Here is a 21146-nt window from a genome sequence, read left to right on the forward strand (position 1 = left end):
GAAGAACAAGGCACGTTTGATGTCAGATGTAGAATTAGGTATAATTACGTGTTGGTGTGTGATTCTGGTGGATGACGCCATTATGCTCAAGATGCACAAGGTTTTGTGTCAGATGTGGGATTCGGTATAATTACGTGCTCATGTGCTATATCAACTGTATTTTTACGTGTTGATCTATATTTTGGTATTCTTGGGTTAATTCGATGGTTTGACGGTTATTTCCAATATACCCCACCTTGAGTTTTATTTGACTAATTATGATGTGCTGTTTTACACTGACGGGAGTAATTAACGCCATACCAAACCTTTACTGAATTACTATATACTTTGTCACGTGTCCTGTGTACAGAATTTTCTGCATTTGGGAGTAATTTTCCTCACAGTCCGTCCACATTTTCACTCTCACATTTTATACTGTATATATGCATGATCTCTTATCGTATTATTTAGCATTTGCCAGACTTATAAGAAAATAACAGAGGTCAGCCAGATGTTATATAGCAAAAATATCTATTGGCTCTTTACTAATTCGCCCTTTATAGAAACAAGTTTCACTGGTGCCCATCTTGGAATATAATATTCAGTCATACTTTGGGCTGTTTGCAGTGTGAAGTGAGGTAGATTTTACAGCTGAAATAATGTTGTCATGCTTTCAATCGAGTGCCTTGGTAGATTTTACCCATTTCTTCTCAACCTTTGTAAACAGCATAAATATACCAGCACTATAATATGAAACTCTGTGTTGCTTGTCCTTTTTCTGTCTAGAGTAAACGGTAACAAACTGACATAACTTTTGTAACCCATTATCTAGATGTCCAATGAGTCAGGTACCTAAGAGAAAAGTATTTCTTTTGGCCCCTAATGAGGTTGCCTTGACCGATTAGAAGTAAGTACAACCACAATGTTTCTGAACTACTCTCGCTGAGGTAAGACTTTCGGTACGATGCTTGCTCTTTGGATGCATTACTGGGATAGTTATAGTAGGTGCATAAAAATGATGCAAGTGACAACACTCTAACCTTTAACCTCCACGGAAAATACCGACAGACTTTGGGCATTAAGCTCGTGCTCAAATGTAAATCAGTGAGCTGAAGCCATTATCTCGGTTTCTTTGCGCTTGATGGTATCCTGTGAAGTCTGTGTCAATGCTTGCCAAGTAACCTACCTTTACTATATGCCTATTTTGGCACTGTGTTCGTCCTTGTCAATTCATATAGCCTAATGGAGGCTTTGCCTTCATCGGTCTGAAATTTAGACCGTGAATTTGAAACAGATGACCCCACGGGTGCAGAACAGACCACATACCACAAGTCAGTGGGTGGAATACAGCCGATTTGAAATGATGACATTTTTAGTATATCGAGGGATATACCAAAATAAATTCAGGGAGTAAAATTATTTCGGGGCGTACTTAATATTTCTTCCAAAATATGTTTGGAATTAGTACCTGTGAAAGAGGTGTTCGAAAACGGGCTATGCGACCCTGCTCTGGACCGGAAGCCATTTATGGCGTTGAATATCACTTTCGGAACAATTAGATTTTCTGGTCGGATACATCGATTTTTTAACATAGATTGGCGGGGACATGGATTCTAATGTGAACCAGAGTCCCTCGATTTGCAAATGGCAAATGCATGACATCAATTTAGACGAACAACCTCTGGCGAGTGTGATTGCTTTTTCAGTTGTGATATATGGTAGATGTCTTAACCAGCCACACGTACAGGTTCTAAATGCATTTAGTTAATTGTTGGTGTTCTTTGCCCTATCAATTACGAAATGACAAGTGCTTTTTGAGGTTCCCCTACCCTACCTTTTACTCACTTTTGTCCACCAATAGACAAACCACAGGGAATAGTCGTACCAACGGCATAAAACAGTTGTGAAGCAAATAAATAACATATCTTGTGCCAGGCATGTCCTATTGTCGCGAACTGTTGTCTAGCACCGTTATAGCTGATAATGATTTGTGTGACTTGATGGTAAGCAGACAGATCTCATACTAGTATATGCAAGCATTGTATCGATTCAGAGTTTGTACATACATGTCATGCAGAATATATACCTTGCTTGCAGTTGATGTGCTGTATGTTCCGGCTTAACATCATAGCCTTATTCAACATCAGATAGCCCTGATATCTATTGTTTTGAATGCTGTCGGTCAGGACAAAAACCGTCTATTTTCTTTACAATAATTAATTCTGTAGTATGGGTTCAGAATCAGCTTTGGCAGATCCTTCAGAGAAATGAGTAAATTTTTTGTCCGTTGTGATTAAATGTCAGTGAATATACCGGTCTTTACTTCACACCCAGGGTGTAGTTATACTGTTTCTTCTGACGCACCGTGCTTAGATTGACGTCATAATACTACGTCACAACATTAGAGGCCAGGCCACGTGTCTCACAGACCACGTGTCAGGAGATGCCAATGCCATCGGTTGCAGACTGGCCAGTAAATCACAGGGAAGCGCCGCCTGCAGATCGATGGGCGATGATAGCAAACCGTTCGCAGTAGCATCTTTCACTTAAACCTCTCGTAAAGCTTCTCTCGGCGTTCCAAGGTCAGTCCGCCCGCTCGCAGACTATTACATATTAACCAGTTACACTTGCCAATGTAAGCAGATGTTACTCGGTATTAGTTTGTCATTATCTCGAACACAGTCGTTATATTGGAGTAAACTGGTTTTCACTAGTATTCGCATCTCTTGCATATATCGCGGTTGACAGCACAGATTAAGCAGGATTTACTGGCGATGAGAAGATTCATGGGTTGCTTTACATGGGCTTACCGTTGTCTAATGTCCATCTATGATAATTATCAATGCTGACTGTATTCAGCAATTACCTTAACGCTTTATTGCCACTCAGAAATGATTGCATGGATTATACTAAGAGTCTGGGAGACAGGGTCATAGGTTGTATACCAGTTGTATAATGTTAACAACGAAAAGTAGACGGGGGATGGGGGAGTGCTGCTATCGTTCTTACATCCGCCCTTCTCTCAGTCCGTTCCATGTGCATTGCGAAGGCGATATCTAAAAAGCAATCCAGAGCATCACTTTCAAACTTGAGTATTGCCGAATTAATCCCAAAGATGGTTGCTTCTTGCTCTGATCCGTGACTCAAGGTGGTTGCTGTGACTATGCCTACTGTGAATGGAATATATTGAAATCAAATCAGTGAATTGATTTCGAACTTGTATAACGCCTTTTCATTGTTCAGACGATGTGTGAAAATGACCCATCAATGTGAACGCGATATTCATTTTGTCTAACTTGCTCCATGACGAGGAACCTGCAAACTACTCACCTTGTGGCACTTGGATGAATGATATAACTTAAATGATCGGAAAGCCCTATATTATTTGAGCGTTTCAAATCCCTTTCAATAAAGATGCGCTTTGCTATGTAAAAATGTTCCAGAAATATGGCGACCATGTCTAGGCCAAAATTTATACACATGTGCCGTGCTACATGAGTTTAATACATTGACTGGGTACATTAATGGTTTAGTGATACCCGGCACACGCTCATTTACAGAATATATATTTTCACCTGAGTGTCCTGCGAACACAATAATAAACAAATTAAACCAGATAATCTGTGTATATATATATATATATATATATATATATATATATATATATATATATATATATATATATACAGATTAACTGGTTTAATTTGTACATAGACATGTGCACAAAAGTTAATTGACCTGGTTTGTGTACAGGGGGATTTACATGCGCGCATCTCTAGGGACGGTCTAGAACAAAGAAATACACAGTCACTTTGAAGGTCGTAACCAATAATATTTCAGGAAGACGAAATCCGGACGGATCTGAATGGAAATATCCTATCCTAAGCCATAGATTTGGAAAAATCAAAACTTGCTTCAAACACATGATCTCAGGCCCATCAGCCTGTGTCCTTTAAGGAGAGCGAAGCCGCAGCTACACCGACAGTTTTGCTTTCATTATGCAATTAGTACATGAATTGAGCTCTTTGCCACACAATAATTAACAACATTTCACTTTATTGTCGGCGGTCAGGTTTAATGATTGGAGGAACCCGAAAAAAAAATGAAAAAAACAAACACTGTCGATCCCACCAAGCAGGTAGCAGGTTCGCGAATAAAGCTTATGTTAAACCAACAGGATCTAGATTCGATACCGCGAGCACATGCACACCTTATTCACTCGGCCAGCGACACTGCTAGAGATGGACAATTCGGCACTGATTAATATATATATGGGTACACTTGGGAAGAGAGTTAAGAGTAGGCATACATGTCGGTAAAAGAATACCCAGGTTCTATTTTCCATTTGCCTAATGCAGTCATAAAATCTCTATATTTGTGTGCGAACACAATTGCTCCTGCCTGATGCATGCTTGGTGAATGACTCGATGTGTGAGCTGTAAATATAAATTAAACTCATTCAAGCATGCACGACAAATAGTATAAATAAGTCGCCAGTTCAACGTTCGCCCCGTAAAGCTTTGCTTTGCATGAAATAAAGTTTTACGTTCGAACAATGCGATTTGTCGTGTATCGACTCGTCGACTGGAAATAGGACACGAGCTACTTCATATATTTCGAATAAGTTGCACCGTTTGAAGGTGGCTTATGAAAAAGTGCTTGTTCAATTTTCGTTCGACTAGTCCCACAACATATGGCACCGACTCAACGCCGTGGGCGAGGGGTTAAGCACGCCAGCACGGCGCAATGACTTAGAAGCCTCTCACCAACGCGGTCGCTGTGAGTTCAAGTCCAGCTCATGCTGGCTTCCTTTCCGGCCGTACGCGACGTCTTTCAGCAATCTGCGGATGGTCGTGCTGGTCGCTGTCATGTAAGTGAAATATTCTTGAGTACGGCGTAAAATACCAACGAAATAAATACACGACAATCACATCCAAATTCCGCTTCATAATATTACATATACACCAATATGGTGTTACCTCATCACAAACTAAGGCCAAGGCACGGGTATGGTCAACAAACTTTATTCTATTCAAACAAGTGTGGTGAAAAATCTCTGAATAACACAGCGGTGACTGACAACGTTTACCTATATAGCTGTATACACGTCTAATAATGTGAGTGTTCCTATACGCTTTCTGATACAAACACAAAATAGTCAGCACAACAAAACCATGGCCCTGGGATGATCACGTTATTGACTGTTTGCGCATACAGGAAAACATGGTATTAAGTCCTATCCCCTGCATGCTATGATTCCCGGGCATTCATTTTCACCATACCACTTATATATGTACACACGCGTCTTTATTTGATATACAGTATGTATTTCAAAACACCGCGATGATTGACTATCGTTACCTATAATACAACACCAAACGCTATATTATCAACTACTCCTTCATTAATGGTCTTTTCCATTTCTTACCACCAATCATGCATGGCGGTAGGCAAAGCAATTGGATACAGGCCAGATTCAGATTTATATGAATTTGCACAAAATAAGAAATCAAAATTTTATAGATTTTATGTACACAGACTTGCACTAAAAGTTTCTTGTACAGAGATATCTATATATGTATACATTTGTAGTATTATAACATAGTGGAAAGTATGTATATTTAACACCTACAGCGTGGAACCACATGATGTGCATTATGTCATGTAACATAACGTACTTTAATGTTAAGTAATGATTCGTGTGTATACGTTTTTTCCATCACATTTTTTGTTACTTCCCTTAATATGTACATACATATATAGTGCATAAATCCTGTTATTTATTAATAAGTTTACAATCATATTAGCTACATGTCTAAATCTACAGTCATGCTATTGGTACATGTCCACAGAAGTTTACTCTTAGCTGAAAGCTTTAGTAACGGTGTTAATTGCTACCGGCCTGCACACATGTCTTTTCGGACTGGATACATAATACTGCCCGACAGCTCTGACACAGCAACAGCGCAATACTGTGTAAAGCAGAAAGTTTGATGTATAATGCGTTGTCAACTGCAACTAAACATATGTACAGTATTTTCACTAGACATGATTTTAGCAGATTTGCTGCCCACCCGGATCGATTATGTTATATAGCTTATTTGAAACGCGCAATACTTAGTCTATAAGAAGGACATATCAGTTACACATTTCTAATATCAACGTATTATAATCTGTACAACACGTATATGTTTTGGCCATAAAGTTCCTGCGTTTATAGGTTTCGTATATGTATAGTGCCGTATAAACAATGTTTTCATAGTCAAATACGGCCACAACTGCCGAATATCGAACAGTGATTGAACTCGAATCTTCCTATAAGTGTGTTAACATGCCAGTGGACGTGTATATAGATTCTCCCTAAAAGACTTAACGATGCCTCGCATTTTAGCTAGACAAACACAGGAAGAAGACAAAAACGACAAATCGCACGGCCGCTAGAATATCGAACGACTTTAAATAATTCAGCGATACTTTTTTTCACGTTGTATATTTATTATTTACACGTTGTGTTACATAGATCAATACTGGAGTCGGATTAATTGGCCCGGCTGACACAAAAGCTGACGTCATATCTACGTCATCCTACACGTAACCGTGGCACACACTATCTCTGTGCTCACAGTACCGGTTCTGATCTCCGTATGTATTTTAAACACAGTCAGAAATAATCGTCTATTTTTGACAACAGCTTGACGGCCAGTGGCTTTCCTACGTGGGGTGCGCCTAGGTTACATCGCAAGCAATCTATACATAGTCCATCTAACCATAACAAGAGCATTTATCTGACAGAATAACGATGATTGACTGAACTGCATGTTCTTCATACCACACAAATGATGAGTTACACATAAAAAAAAAACTTTCATGGAAGCACGAACTTTCATGGGTGCAACAAATACAAAATGTTGGATGTGAAGCAGAAGCCTGGAACACCGTATACATTCACATCATTTGGACACAGCAGGCGGATAATCACAAATTCAGAATGTGTACATAGTGAGTGCATATAGTGACACGGTGATCTAACGTGAGTAATACGGGTGTCTGTGTCCTGTGTCCAGGGAGTGAACGGATTCACAAAACTCATCCAGTACCGCCAGAAGGCAACACTACCACCTTTATAAACACATATACAGGCCTATTTACAGGTATTACGTTGGTCCTCCAGTCACAGAGGCTCACGCAACTCATGGTATCTTCGTTAACATATAGACAGGTCTAAACAAACCATAAACGCCCACAACACAGAATTTAGAATTTCTCTTCGGTGCTTCATATAGCAGGGTATGCTGTAACATGAATAGTAGGTCTATTGTGCTTCACAGACGGAATATTCTATGAAAAGAAGAGGTCACAACACCCTGGAGACACAAACCACATGTCCAAATACACAGACACTGGGGTGAGGTAGAAGAATTTCGAACAATGCCACTCCATTCACTGTCTGTATGAATATTGGGATAACGTCACCAAAAAGTCAAAAAGCAACCATATCGTATTGTTTTAGTACACAGGACACAATAAACGTTTCTAGTATACAGGCTAAGCAATGCCTTCCCAAATAATCTGCATAGATAAGAAAACGGCAATGCCACAATTCCACAGCGTATATCTTACCTGTTCAGTCCCATGCAATGTAACGCTATCCCTTTGAATAATCACATGAGACTGTACACAGGGTGACGTGTGCTGACGAGATGGTGTCTATATTGTGTCTGGGACATTTACATTCTTGGAACATAGAAGGTCTATACACTCAATGTGCGGACACCCAGAAATTATTGGCGGATAATGCAACAGTTCCCACCATCCAATCAGAGAAACTTGACTGATTTTCGATACATCGAAATGTACCCAAATATGTAAATGATATGCCAGTTCGTGTCAGGTTAAGTAAACGTGCCGTCCATTAGTGTTGACAACCCAGAATGCTGATGAAAACGTTGGTTTGTATCACCAGCAAAGATATGAAACATGGTTAACGACTGAACGCCAGTACCAAGAACGATACAAGATGACACAAAAATTGGTGTATTGACAAATTTTTCAATGTGCTGTTGTACAAGTGCGCTATGTGCATAGCTGTGACCCTCACCCACAGACATTCAAATGGGGTTTCGAATGTTTTAATTTACAACCCCCAAGCTATATCACACCTCCATCTGCAGAAATAATGAAATACAACTTTCCCGTCGTCCAGTGTGAGTTCGATCTCAGCCAGCCACCATGCTTGAGGCCCCATACTCTCCCCAATGCCTGGTATAAATCCACCTGGTAACTCCATTCGTCCCCACAGGCTTGATACACACCATACAGGATGTCTCGGATTAAAAATGCCTAGATGTCGTTTTTCAACCTTTTAACATGTAAATATATGCTGTAACATATTCAGATATCTGCGGAAAGCATTTCACAGTCCAGCTTGCGCACATTCTCACTCTTCTTCTTTGGAGCATAAAGTTAGCCGTAGTCGACGACTATGTTTAATGCTCTAAGGTAATATTATTCTTATATCCTATCACATTTGCCGTGCTAGATACTGTTGTTCAAAGGTGTGTGAGTCTGGCCTATTCATTGGTTTTGTACAAGGATGTAATTGGTACTGAGTTTTATGTCCGTCGTAATTTTGTCTACGCTTTTGACAACTTTTCCAAGTTAGACGCCGTTATGTGACCATCGAAGACTTGGAGACATGTCTATGGGTCAACTTTTGTCACTAAGATACTTGTATAACCAAGCAATTAAGTGTGATCGTCAAAAACGAAAGATATCACATGCACGCTCGGCCAATTATAGTTAAACTGATGGTCAAATGTACAGATGCATCGATAAACCTACGAAATGCACAGAAGTTATGTACACATATTCATACTGTCAGGAAAAGTCATGGTCAAAGGTCAAGGATGAATTCTATGGTACTTCGTGTATAAGATTCTGAATCTAGGGCGCCAAGATATTCTCCCAAGAGTTCGGAAATCGAGTATTCTCTTTCTCCTCACAAATCTTCGGCTGTGAAATGACATACAGATCGACGAGTAATTGCTCTGACCTTGATTACAACAACGCTATTACCATCGAGTTACTGCCAGATTCACGGCAGTGCGTCTTGATCCAGTCTAATCGGAGGACTTGGTGTGATGGCAGTGTCATATTGGATAAATCAAAATAAGACACATAACAAGATCTGCCTGCGTTTGATTACAAATTTTACCTGGCATTTCCCTGTTGATTTCGATTGTCATATGGAGGCCTAACATAAACCATGCCGGATCAGACAGTATTAACAGGCCTTAAGTTACATTGTTAAGGTGTATAAACATAAAAATATGCAATAAAAAAGATGAAAAAGACATACTAAACAAAATGACAGTGATATCAGTCTTGTCGACAACACATGTGAACGGCAAAACAAAGGGATACTTCGTGCGACATTGTTTATATTCAAAGAACCAAAAAACAAAAGAAAAAAGGAAAGAAAAAGTTTCAATTATAGAACAAAAGGGAAGCATTATGAAAGTTTCAGCATATATAAAGGTGGTTAGAGCCTACATCAGACATCTCGCTCCGACACGAACTGCATCGCCGCCATGATGACAGCAACTAGGAGGAAGGAATGAGGTACTGCTTGGCGAGCGGTGGAGAGCCGTTGCACCTGTCCGTGTCACAGTTGCAATAGGTGCTCTTGATCTTGTAGGTCCCGGCCCTCTTGATGCATCCCACGGATCCCAGACTGGCACAGCCGTAATACACTCTGGGTCCCCTTCAACTGAACAAAACAAAGGCAAACCTCGCATCGTATCAGATATTCCGAAGTATAAAACAAAGGTGAACATCATGGAATACATACGCAGAAGGAAAATAGTTTCACAATTTTGAGACATATATCTCAATATTCCGTTACCAACATAAAGCACAGTATTTCAGTCCTACATTTACATCCTTTGTCCTAATTTGTGGCAGGGCAAGTACATCTTTACATTTTACTGCAGTTAAACATGCTTAGCTGACAAAGCAAGAATAAAACGGGCAAAATCTACATGCATTTGGGCATCTGTCCATACCAACCTTTCATGAAATCCTCCAGCAAATTAAGCATTACATTGGGAAGTGTAACCTATTGCTTCCTGGGGAAATGCACCCCCCCCCCCCCCACACACACACACATACGGAAATTCAAACAACTAAAGAACAGGTAAGTGTACGTACTGTCTTGGTAGATTTTTGTACACATTGTATAGTTTTTGTTGTAAATGTCACAGTTTTGGAGATGATCTTTCTTTTCCTCTTCTGGAACGTTGGGTAGATTCTCGCAGAATGCTGCTACCGTGGATATTGGCGACGGAGTGCATAAGTAGCATTTTATACTCAGACCTGAACAAAAACTACCATAATGTAATCGAACAAATAAAGGTTGTACTAAATCCGGGCTAGCCCACCAGTTAGAATCACCAAAAATGATGACAGCATCTGCTAGACGAAAAACGGCTGGATGACTGACTGATGAATACAATAGTAAACCCATGCAAACCCTCATGGTGTATGTATATACCACTTTGCATGAGCGCAAACTACAATCAGTTGCAATCACACAATTCAGCACATGTACATTATGTACGCTCAACCCAGGATTACGGAAAAACAATTCAATTTAGATTTTGACGTGCATAGTTCTCTACGAACAAAATTGGAAAATTCGACACACGTTGCAGAAAAGAGGGAATGGATATGCAGTTTTCTTGGGAGTCCTGTTCCGGGTGTTCTTAATTTTACTTTTCACATAGGACCAACTTCAAAAACATATCATAATAATTTGAAATCTACATACCGGAATATATACATGTTGGAAAGAATATTTCATGTTTTTTGTATTAAAGATTGAACAGTCTGGATATACGTTCGTCCTGGACACAGTGTACACGTGCACGGCGTTTTCTTGAGAGCAAACATGAGTAATCCACAGATAAAGAGATACAGAATCCACACTGAATGGCTTACACAAACTCCTTAGAGCGCAGGCGTTGCTCTCTACCTTTCGGTTTGGAGCACTGCCACCAACAGACAAGCTTGACCTGTGTTGCATGCGAGACGTACGTAGGCTTGTTAAGGATTAACCTCATCACTTGTGTCCTCCCGCGGAACCATTTAATCAGCATTCATTAATAAAACTGTTTTAGGTGTTGATTAGAATCATATTGTGCATCCTCTAGATAAAGAGAACGCGCGTGTATAGAGCATCATTAGAGACGAATGTTGAGACGGATTGTTTGTATTTGCTGACATCACTTCCTGCCTCATCATCGTGACCCCAGTCACGCAAGGTTGAACCACGCAGTCTTGGTCACGCTTGAATAAATATGCCTTACCTAAAATTCAGTTTAGGCTATAGATGGACTTGCCCATCTTTCACATCACTTAATCAAAATCAAAATCAAAAACAAGAAAACGAGTTTTATATGAGACATCTTGGGTTCGTAGTTCTCACAAGCTACAAACTAGAGCCCAAGAGTTGTGAAATGGGTCTATTTTTCGTCTTCTATTTTTATTTCTCTCTTAACTAAGGGGCCAATTGTCTTCTAGTACAATTCACATGTCTTCTCCACCCGTAAAGGGCCTATCAGTTATTCTGTCTGTAATGAAGGACCTAGCCCCCACCTCATTATGACATGACTTTAAAAAGAATCCACTGCACCAGAACGTCATGTTATGATATACTGTAAGATTGTAGACATTTTCCCGAATTTTTTTTTGGCAGCTAATTGCTATTCATTCGGTTAGTGTGAGCATGAAAATGTTCATTATTTGTAACACTGCAATATCTGGCAACAGATCAAGGCAACATATCGCAATACACGATTTTGGCCCTTACATTATATAATTGTATATCAACAGTACAACTATGGCAAGGACACATAAAATACATGTACAATCTGTCGACCTTTTTATCTCCAAATGTTCATCACGTATAGCACACAGCTCATTTCACAATTTAACAGATACCTTCAAAACTTTGTTTAACAAGTTTGTTGACATTCACGCAATTAGGAAGATCAACTATTGGGCAGTCACCCAAGGGGCCCTACTTTTCCAAGAGAGGGAATACTGGGTAAGCCCACCGCAGTACAGATTTTTTAAAATACTCAACACTTCACTATTTTGGGTACCCGGCAATGCACCTGGAAAGTATGAACTTGACTGAGTGTATACACGAATAACTGCTGTTTTGGGATCAAAACAAGATACGCTTCTTATGCTAAATCCAAATGTAGGCCTACATTAGAAGACAAATTATTTTGTGCACTATTTATTGGCAGTATATAGTATAAGTCTAAACTGTTTCTGCACACTAGCTGTTCTCGCGATCGTATTTCATTTCACTGGTTCCTCTCGTAAGTCACCGATACATGTACGTGTTGTAAACTTGACCCTCGATGAAACTTTAACACAGTACAAATAACTGATGATCGGTGTAGAATTAAACCATACATTGGCAGCGATATTAGGTTGATTTAATGCAGTAGAGTGGCAGAACTTGCTGTTTAGCAACCCAAATATTCTTCATCGCAAACACCAGAGAATGTCACAAATACAAATATCACAGTAGTCATTCTCCTTGACTACGGGTAGAGGTACATGAGACTTTGCTGTAACCTTCCCTTTCGGAAAACTAACACGTCGCACACGTAAACTACCTTGGAGATCTGCTTTCGATTTTGACAGTGCTGTTTGCTTTAAACCTCTTGTGTACTCTATAGCTTCCAGGTACTAAGACGTACACACAAATCGTCATGCGTATTCAGTACGCTCTGTTTTAATTTTAGAAGCGCGCCATTTAATTTTACGCGCAATTACACCTGAACGCCCTTATGTGAAACGCTATGTCAAGGTCAAATGGCATACCCGCCGTCTGATAACTTCCACATTCTTTATTTCACCATTTTGATGACTAGCAAAGCGCTCGATTGCCGTAAGGTAGGCCTACATATTATCAGGAGCTGTTAAATACATGAAAGCAGGCTACCTTACATGGTGTAAATCTTTTCGCTACATATGCTATCACAGGCAATCAAGGTACTGACTGTGTGACCGTCACGATCCTCAAAATCGCGCAAACGCATTCGATAACCTTTCGTGACGCGAAACTAAACGAATAATATATGAAAGTACGACTTCAAACATAAATAAAATTTTTTATTCAATGCATAATCATATAAATCCCAACAAAACATTAAAGAAAACTCGTACTTGAGTGAAACTACGTCAGACAATTTCTTCACATTTTTTGATGCCTCTATAATGAACCTCTGGTGATTCTCACCAATAGACCCAATAAAAACAGCGAATCAAAAACACTGACATCAAAGGCATTCACTCTAAGTTTCTTCAATTTTACAATTGGTACAGTTCTCCTGTAATTAAATATGGACGGATTGTCCAGAATATCTGATGTTCTGTCCCAGTACCGTGTCTAATTCCGCTTGATCCGCCATAAGAGGGGACGAGTCTGTTTAAGCGCCTAGACTCACACGCTGCATTTCGTAGTTTATTCATGAGCTATAATATATGGGTAAACGCGGCTCTCCATGTCATCACACTATCATGCTTTATGATTAGTATGTATTGTTGGCTAAATGTGTTGACAACATTTTGAGTAGACCTAATTTTAGACCAGTGACGTCTAATAAATTGCAATTAACATTATTGCATTTTTTTTACTCAATTCTACTTAAGCCATGATGCTAGGGGGCATGTAATTTGCTGCTTTTTAAGCATTTACATGAACAGTTAGAATAAACCTTGAATGAGGTAAATTGACATGAGGCTGTATTTCATCGGTTGCGCGTGACCATTTGCCAGCTACACACTGTCGACCCTCCTCTGGTTTTACTCTGTTCTGTACGGCTTTAATTATATCTTATGAATTCACTTGCCCTTGCTACCCACAAACATCAAAACTGACAATCGCGGAAAATATATGAACTGCACGAGTATATTTGAATTGCAGAGTCTCAAGATTATGTGAATGGCTCCATGTTAAGGTTCAACGAGTACTAACACGTGTGGACTCGTGGTGAGCAAAACCCGTGGAAAGTTACACCGGCAAGTTATATGGCACATATCTCGTATATGTGCACATTCTTTAACACCAGTTGCAAAGCTGTCGAAGCTAAGCGGAAAACTTCTACCCGGAACTATTTAGTGATGTCTTCAAAAAATCATGAGGTTGTTTTTCCTAGGAATTGCACAGCTGACAAAAAGTGTTATGGCGAAAATTGTGTTAACAAGTAGAAACATATCACACAACTGAATGGTACGGATCAATGCGCAATCCAACAGTCAGATAACGGGTTCATAATAGCCTATTTATATTTACACCCGTGACTAATCAACAAGATTCACCAATAGTCATTAATGGTGTTTCCATAGTAACTGACAGTTTCAGAATTACTCTTCCACAGATGTTCGCCCAGGGGCTCAAAGATACGTGACATAATGGTCACTTTCAGATTTTCATCATACTCCAGAATTTCCAGCCTCGGACTGCTTGATCTTGTATTGACAAGCCGGCAGTTCCGTCGTGTTGGTTAAATGCTGATGTTGTACTCATTTAAAGTCCCTTGAGGGCGTCCATATTCATTGTCTCGGTAAATGTTTTCCTAAATTTCAGACGTGATGCATGTCTACAGCTATCGCACCAAAACCTCTGCATAGAACAAACCATTACACCGACAACAAAACCGTATCACAGTCATACAAGCCGCAGATTGAACAATAGCGGAAAGCCAGTCGACGGACAATTGCATCAAGGAATAGTCAGTGTGTATATACCGAGTATTGCATGACACTCGTCTACATACCAGCGAGCTACTGTGTACACCGCTTTTAATTAAGATATACATGCAATATCGGCTTCCAGGAAATGGCTTTACTATATGGTGTTTGCATGCCTTTACATGGAAATTTGGAGAGACAAAATACTGCTTTATGGATTATACCCTGTTAAAATTGCTGGTAAAAGATTACTGAAAAAAGGTGCAGCTGGGCTACGTTAAATTTCACAGCACACAAAATTATATCTGTACTTTTGTGATGTAATGGTTATAATGTAAAGCATTTACCTTTACCGATTCTGACCTTTACTGAAAAATTTACTTTAAATGCTGCAGCCTAGATTTGTAGTCCTGGCCCACGCATGCTGCAGCAGGCCTATGTATGTCAGCTGGCTTTAGGAAAGGGTAGCAATTTAACATAGGCCTACATAATTTAAAAACACAAGCCTCTTACATGGTCAGCTGTAAACGTTCAGCTATTCGGGTGGAGAGTAGGATACACCCGTACCTGAATATGTATATGTACATGTTTACTGACTGTTACTTACCCAGTGTAAAACATTACTACATCAAGTAAAAATACATAGTCCTTCTTATAAATGTGGAATGTTTGCTGTAAAAGGTATACAAACTTATATAAACTTATACAGTATTCGCTGAGCGTTTACTAGAAATTCTAACACTGTTGTATAATAGACTTTTTGGATTGCAGGAGCTTGTTATATTACATTTGAACATCATGATAGAAAAGCCGGTGATACCCAGTAGTTTCCGGTGCAACACTGGAAATCCCTTTGCGTATGTGGTGCCCCGAGTTTCCGGTGCCAGATCCATGTAACCCAAGATTTGTGGTGTTGTGGAGGCCATTTGCATTTTGGCTGTGAAGAACTGTAAGTCATCAAAGCTACATGTATCTTCACACGTTGAATAAGATGGCGGACTAAGTGTTAGGGAACACAACTGCAGGTGCCCAAACCGTGTAAAAACGATTGGAATGTATATTTCTGTTTGCATTTGATTTTGGTCTATGATTTGGAATTTTAACATGTGCCTTGTACAAGCTTAGCTTGAATGTCGACTTTGATCACACTGTTAAAGATTGGTGACTAAATGCTGGGATGGGTGTGACGGTTTCTGTGGCGTGAGGTGAATTCCTGCTGGCCGAGGTTCAGTATCTGGCACTGATTGATTTCAGTGGTGATCGATTAAATAAGCACGATGATCAGTGGTTCATTATAAACTGTGCGCTATAAACGAAAGACTGTTTAAGTGTTAGAAACCACCCGCTTTGAGCAACAATGGCAGGCTTTGGCCAGGTGCATGTATAGTCCAATCAAGACGTTCCTTTACGTCACGTGATGTTCTGATAACCTGGAATGTTGCCAACCATGACCCATCGGTAAGTTTGGCTTAGTTCTCCATTTATTTACCAGTGAGAACAGCACCAAATTAACTCATCATTGATTAAATATCGTATTTAAAACAACTATACATCTATATATAATCACCTCAGACGATGCATGCAGGCTCTGCATGCAGTGTGGATTTTAGTGCTGAAGATATTGTGCGGGTACACATCCACCCTCGTCAGACAAATAAAACTGCATGTCTTATGCCCTTTGCAATGGATTGTTTGGTCGTGTACACGAAACCACACAAACAGTCGCATGTTGAATAAAAGCCATGCGATACCTTAAAAAGAGGTCTATTGGTATCTTTTCACCGCGTAGAGCCCGTATGCGATCATACACTTTCCTATCCCATCTTCAGCCTAAATAACAAACTGAACGATGTCTTGATATTTCTCTAAGCATGGAGCAAGATGTCTTAGATACGTAGACAAATATATGGGATACATCAAATGTGCATGAGGTGGGAGTGTGTGTGTGTGTGGTGGGGGATATGAGTTCAAGTCCAGCTCATGATGGTTTCCCCTCAGACCGTTGTTGGGAGGGTCTTCCAGTTACCTACGGGATGGTTGTGGGCTTCCCCCAAGCTCTGCCCGGTTTCCTCCCACCATAATACTGATCGCCATCGTAAAAGTGCGGCGTAAAATATCAATCAAATAAATAAATACTAAATCAAATTTGCATGTATTTTGTATCCAAACACCAAGGTGTCAAAATGTTACATCCATGTATACGCCTGACAAATGTTTTCCGTTGGTTTGGTTGCGGATTTATTGCACAAGGCTTGCTTTGCTGTATTCATAACTAAAATCAAATATGCATGTATTTTGTATCCAAACACCAAGGTGTTAAAATGTTACATCCATGTATACGCCTGACAAACGTTTTCCGTTGGTTTGGTTGCGAATTTATCGCACAAAGCTTGCTTTGCTGTATTCATAACTAAATACATTATAGTTATCTAGTTTTAGTCTCACTTTCATGCTATGGATTAGACTATTGGATTATTCTTCGCAAGAGATCGAGGTCAAAAATAAAAATAAAAAAAATGTAAGGAATAATTTACAATTGATCACTCAATGAATGAGGCTGTTATCTTGCTGATAGCAGCTTATTGACTCTCTATATGCGTTCGCCCACACTGGTCCACATAATGTTTGCTCAGTTCAAACTGTTATAACCACGAAAGTTCAGCACCATGGGAATACAAGATATATAATTACAAGGCCCACATCCAAAGCACAAACTCGAATTGTGCTAGGAACATCTCTTCGCTCCATACCAAAACACGTTTTCTCCACATGTTCAAGGCTGATTGCATAAGCATATGCAAATCTCTAAATTAAGTCATATTTAATTTGAAAGCTTTCCATCGTTTCTGTTTTTTGTAGCCGGGTTTTGCTTTCTGGACGCATTGGGACACTGGATATCCAAAAGCGTATGGGGATTGATTCAGAATGGAGCGAGCCTAGGCTCGTCTTGATAACGTTAGTGGGGATTTTAACATGGGCTGAACGAAGCTGTCAGATCGATTCGTGGAATACTGACGCGTAGCCTGCCATACTGCTTTGACCAGCCCTTCTCCAACAGCATGAATAACCGGCTTCACCCAACGAATTCCACTCATTGGTCACAGTTAACAATAAATATGTGGGATTAACCATTGTACAACGTACGCAAGTTGCAAATCTTGCGCTCAGCCTAAATATACACATGTATACACAGAGCTTAGCTCCGCGGGACTACATCAAACCTTTTATATTAATGGTTCCTGCTAATCCGTAGCTAGTAACCAGAGTCGTACGACCTTCAACCATCACTTAACCCTTGGCAACTTCACCCGCTTCAGGCAATCACTATATGCACACATGAATTTGTACCATCAAAGCAGTGCACAGTTATTATAGAAAATGTTGCAATGGTGACAAACACTATAGAGTTATCCTAGCTGACCATGTGGCTGATAAGCAGATACAGCCAGCTTCCCAGGGATGAGGTATCAGTTAATAGATGCCACATGCTCGCTCCATTTTCTCGTCTCCCCAAGAGTATCTCTGTGTGGTGGACCGGTTCCATGTTTCTGAGTCAAACATGCAGAAAATAAGTTGTGTGTGGAAGCCTGAAATGGCCACAACCAAATGATGAACAAAAACACACAATGATCATAAAGAACTCACCCTTCTCCACGAAACAGAGACAGAATACAACCAGAGTTGAGAGCGCCGATACTAGACTTCGCCTTGCATCCATCTTTCCCTCACAGCAGCGACCGCTTAACCACGAGATTGTACATCCGGGTAGTTGGGAACTGTGTGCAGGCGCAGAGAGTAGAGGGTGCTTATGACTGCTAGAATCTATTATCCGACAAGGCGAGCGAAGGACCGGCGAGGGCGCGCTATTTGATTGGCTCATTAGATGATTTGTATAATCTGTAGGCCTATACAGAGAGCTAGTCGTATGGGTTAACAATGGGGTGGCGAATGATTACACTCTATGGCCACACGTCTTCTACATAGCTCTGTACTGTACATATAACCACATTTTACCTCTGTAAGTCTGCTATATACCTTTAACAGATTGGTTGTATCTAAACAGAAGTGCATACTGGATCCAGAATTGCACTACAGACCGTTTAATATCTACCGTGACATAAAATTCTTACGTACACACGATATATGGTTCCCACTGCTTCTGCACATGTCACGTGTACTTAGCACATAATTATATATAGTGATTACATTAAATCTATATCCATTCCTAATTTTAATTCTTCTGCAAAACTTATCTAATGAATCAAAAAAATATGTTTTTTTAATAAAATAAAACAGAAGTCAGACTTATGAAAGTGTCTAAATAATAGATGATAGAGGTCAGATATATGGATCTTCTTTATAATATCTAATAGAACTCAGAGGAACTTTTTGCATCGTATATACATGTATGATAGATTTAGATACTCAGATATATAAACCTTCTTCATAAAATATTACTACGGCCTCCTTGGTCGAGGCGGTTAGCGTGCCAGCGCGGCGCACTGACCCAGTATCCTCTCCATACTGCGGTCGCTGTGAGTCCAGCTCATGCTGGCTTCCTCTCCGGCCGTAAGTGGGAAGGTCTGCCAGAAACCTGCTGGCCGCCGTCATATAAGTAAAATATTCTTGAGTATATAGCGTAAAACACCAATCACATAAAAAAATTTGTACATGCAGAAATCATACACAATAGCTCATGCAAGTCAGATATGTGAACCTTTTGCCCCACATCTATAACAGAAATCAAATATGGAAAGTTCTGCTAAATATGTAAAAGAAATCAGACACAGTTATGTAAAATTTCTAATAGATGTGAGATATATGGAGTTTTCTGTATAATATATGATAGACGTCCGATGTACGGACATTTTTGCACAATATCTAATAAAAATTAGGTATATAGAGTTTTGCACTCTATTACAGAATTTAAATTAAGTCAGACAAATGGAAGGTTTTATGGATAACATGTAATGAAAACCAGATATATAGACAATTCTACATAATAACAGACCCCAGAAATGTACTTAACATCGAATGGAAACCAGATATGGAGACATTTCTGCATACTGAATAATAGACCCCAGAAATGTACGTAACAGCCAATGAAAACAAGATATATAGACAATTCTGCATAATAACAAACCCCAGAAATGTGAGCTTCTATACAATATCAATGCAAAAGAAATCAGATATAACCACAAAATTTTTTACATTCTTGTATCCAACCGCAGTTTTGAACTTGTCGCTCTCACGAGGAATACTAAGTGTTAGTAGTGTGGACGTATAATTATGCAAGTATGATTATATACAGTGTGGTCAGTGTTTACTTGACCACAGTGGTTACATAACAGGAGAAACACAGAAGCGGCGAGTACTGACTCGAATTTAATACTTTAGGCAAAACACAATGGATAGATCAAACAGCATAATCTTAGCAAAATATCTTACATGAATAGGCCTATAGCATGACTATACCCTGGAGGAACTATTTAAAGAACACCAGTTTTTTGTCAAACAGTTTTTTGTCCGTACATTCCCGTCACACAGACATACAGCAACTTTACCGGATTCCAAAAATGCATAAATCCCCATACAAATCTCGCTTTATTGCAGGGTCAAATAGCTGTACCACCAAGCTTATATCCACTCTTTTTAGGCGCTACATGCAGGAAGTACAGTCATTTTGGAACAAGTACTGTTATGGAATTACCGAACATTAAGGCGTCAACTGTATGTGAATACTTAAAAACTCTACAAAGGCTCACCGAAGAACAAGACGCTGTAATACACGTACCGTATAAGGACATATTTACTTAGGATTTCCCCACTCTATATACTATTATTCTTCACATAGATTTAATAGATAGACTCTAATCATTAATTATTTCGGTGTTTAATAAAAAGCGTTCACCGCTATATTAACATCAGAGGCAACAAAGCCTTCTCCAGTTCCACTACAGACAAGGGTGATCATGGCCTATGTCTGTTCTCATAGGAATACGACTATACATGCAGAAACTATAAAGGAGTAATCCTCACCAGGCCCGATTCTTTCTCATTCACTAAATAGTATATTCATGATCTGCTAGCTTTAAACCATCCATATATAGCAAAGGCTGTAACAGATACTACCCACCTTCGCTGGATTTAAAGGAAACCACAGACTCTCCAGATGGTACATTTTATCTCGAACTGTATTTGTACAAAGGCCAAAACGGTTTCCTCTCTCGCAGACTTTACGAAAAGGGGGATAGTTCCCATTTTGTTATTGTAAATTATCCTTACTTGGACACCAATATACCGAAGGGACCTGCATATGGAGTGCACTTACTTCGCCTTGTAGCATTTGTTAGATCCTGCGTGTTGTGTGACAACTTCAATCAACGTCACAAGTT

The sequence above is a fragment of the Liolophura sinensis genome, chromosome 1, assembly GCF_032854445.1.
Source record: "Liolophura sinensis isolate JHLJ2023 chromosome 1, CUHK_Ljap_v2, whole genome shotgun sequence".
Taxonomy (NCBI): domain Eukaryota; kingdom Metazoa; phylum Mollusca; class Polyplacophora; order Chitonida; family Chitonidae; genus Liolophura; species Liolophura sinensis.